Source organism: Melanostigma gelatinosum, assembly GCF_949748355.1.
Source record: "Melanostigma gelatinosum genome assembly, chromosome: 7".
Lineage (NCBI taxonomy): Eukaryota > Metazoa > Chordata > Actinopteri > Perciformes > Zoarcidae > Melanostigma > Melanostigma gelatinosum.
The window spans coordinates 1,094,425-1,097,294 of NC_136640.1; positions in this window are offsets into that span (position 1 = coordinate 1,094,425).

Sequence of the window (2,870 nt, forward strand, 5' to 3'; positions counted from 1 at the left end):
TACAGTTAGACCGGTTTAGGGTTTAAAGTTAGACCGGTTCAGGGTTTACAGTTAGACAGGTTCAGGGTTTAAAGTTAGACCGGTTCAGGGTTTAAAGTTAGACCGGTTCAGGGTTTACAGTTAGACCGGTTCAGGGTTTAAAGTTAGACCGGTTCAGGGTTTACAGTTAGACCGGTTCAGGGTTTAAAGTTAGACCGGTTCAGGGTTTAAAGTTAGACCGGTTCAGGGTTTACAGTTAGACCGGTTCAGGGTTTAAAGTTAGACCGGTTCAGGGTTTACAGTTAGACCGGTTCAGGGTTCAAAGTTAGACCGGTTCAGGTTTTACAGTTAGACCGGTTCAGGGTTTAAAGTTAGACCGGTTCAGGGTTTAAAGTTAGACCGGTTCAGGGTTTAAAGTTAGACCGGTTCAGGGTTTACAGTTAGACCGGTTCAGGCTTTAAAGTTAGACCGGTTCAGGGTTTACAGTTAGACAGGTTCAGGGTTTAAAGTTAGACCGGTTCAGGGTTTAAAGTTAGACCGGTTCAGGGTTTACAGTTAGACCGGTTCAGGGTTTAAAGTTAGACCGGTTCAGGGTTTACAGTTAGACCGGTTCAGGGTTTAAAGTTAGACCGGTTCAGGGTTTAAAGTTAGACCGGTTCAGGGTTTACAGTTAGACCGCTTCAGGGTTTAAAGTTAGACCGGTTCAGGGTTTAAAGTTAGACCGGTTCAGGGTTTACTGTTAGACTGGTTCAGGGTTTATAGTTAGACCGGTTCAGGGTTTAAAGTTAGACCGGTTCAGGGTTTAAAGTTAGACCGGTTCAGGGTTTACAGTTAGACCGGTTCAGGGTTTAAAGTTAGACCGGTTCAGGGTTTATAGTTAGACCGGTTCAGGGTTTAAAGTTAGACCGGTTCAGGGTTTAAAGTTAGACCGGTTCAGGGTTTACAGTTAGACCGGTTCAGGGTTTAAAGTTAGACCGGTTCAGGGTTTACAGTTAGACCGGTTCAGGCTTTAAAGTTAGACCGGTTCAGGGTTTACAGTTAGACAGGTTCAGGGTTTAAAGTTAGACCGGTTCAGGGTTTAAAGTTAGACCGGTTCAGGGTTTACAGTTAGACCGGTTCAGGGTTTAAAGTTAGACCGGTTCAGGGTTTAAAGTTAGACCGGTTCAGGGTTTACAGTTAGACCGGTTCAGGGTTTAAAGTTAGACCGGTTCAGGGTTTAAAGTTAGACCGGTTCAGGGTTTACAGTTAGACCGGTTCAGGGTTTAAAGTTAGACCGGTTCAGGGTTTACAGTTAGACCGGTTCAGGGTTTAAAGTTAGACCGGTTCAGGGTTTAAAGTTAGACCGGTTCAGGGTTTACAGTTAGACCGGTTCAGGGTTTACAGTTAGACCGGTTCAGGGTTTAAAGTTAGACCGGTTCAGGGTTTAAAGTTAGACCGGTTCAGGGTTTACAGTTAGACCGGTTCAGGGTTTACAGTTAGACCGGTTCAGGGTTTACAGTTAGACCGGTTCAGGGTTCATCGTTAGACCGGTTCAGGGTTTATAGTTAGACCGGTTCAGGGTTTATCGTTAGACCGGTTCAGGGATTACAGTTAGACCGGTTCAGGGTTTATAGTTAGACCGGTTCAGGGTTTACAGTTAGACCGGTTCAGGGTTTAAAGTTAGACCGGTTCAGGGTTTAAAGTTAGACCGGTTCAGGGTTTAAAGTTAGACCGGTTCAGGGTTTACAGTTAGACCGGTTCAGGGTTTACAGTTAGACCGGTTTAGGGTTTAAAGTTAGACCGGTTCAGGGTTTACAGTTAGACAGGTTCAGGGTTTAAAGTTAGACCGGTTCAGGGTTTAAAGTTAGACCGGTTCAGGGTTTACAGTTAGACCGGTTCAGGGTTTAAAGTTAGACCGGTTCAGGGTTTACAGTTAGACTGGTTCAGGGTTTAAAGTTAGACCGGTTCAGGGTTTACAGTTAGACAGGTTCAGGGTTTAAAGTTAGACCGGTTCAGAGTTTAAAGTTAGACCGGTTCAGGGTTTACAGTTAGACCGGTTCAGGGTTTAAAGTTAGACCGGTTCAGGGTTTACAGTTAGACCGGTTCAGGGTTTAAAGTTAGACCGGTTCAGGGTTTACAGTTAGACCGGTTCAGGGTTTAAAGTTAGACCGGTTCAGGGTTTACAGTTAGACCGGTTCAGGGTTTACAGTTAGACCGGTTCAGGGTTTAAAGTTAGACCGGTTCAGGGTTTAAAGTTAGACCGGTTCAGGGTTTACAGTTAGACCGGTTCAGGGTTTACAGTTAGACCGGTTTAGGGTTTAAAGTTAGACCGGTTCAGGGTTTACAGTTAGACAGGTTCAGGGTTTAAAGTTAGACCGGTTCAGGGTTTAAAGTTAGACCGGTTCAGGGTTTACAGTTAGACCGGTTCAGGGTTTAAAGTTAGACCGGTTCAGGGTTTACAGTTAGACCGGTTCAGGGTTTACAGTTAGACCGGTTCAGGGTTTAAAGTTAGACCGGTTCAGGGTTTAAAGTTAGACCGGTTCAGGGTTTACAGTTAGACCGGTTCAGGGTTTACAGTTAGACCGGTTTAGGGTTTAAAGTTAGACCGGTTCAGGGTTTACAGTTAGACAGGTTCAGGGTTTAAAGTTAGACCGGTTCAGGGTTTAAAGTTAGACCGGTTCAGGGTTTACAGTTAGACCGGTTCAGGGTTTAAAGTTAGACCTGTTCAGGGTTTACAGTTAGACCGGTTCAGGGTTTAAAGTTAGACCGGTTCTGGTCTAAACATCTGCAGTCAAGACCTTCTTTTTGCTTCAAGATGTTTTGTGAACCAGGGTTGCATCATCAGCCTGACGTTATGAAACAGCAGAAGAAGAAGAAGAAGAAGAAGCTCTCTCTCTCTCTCTCTCTCTCTC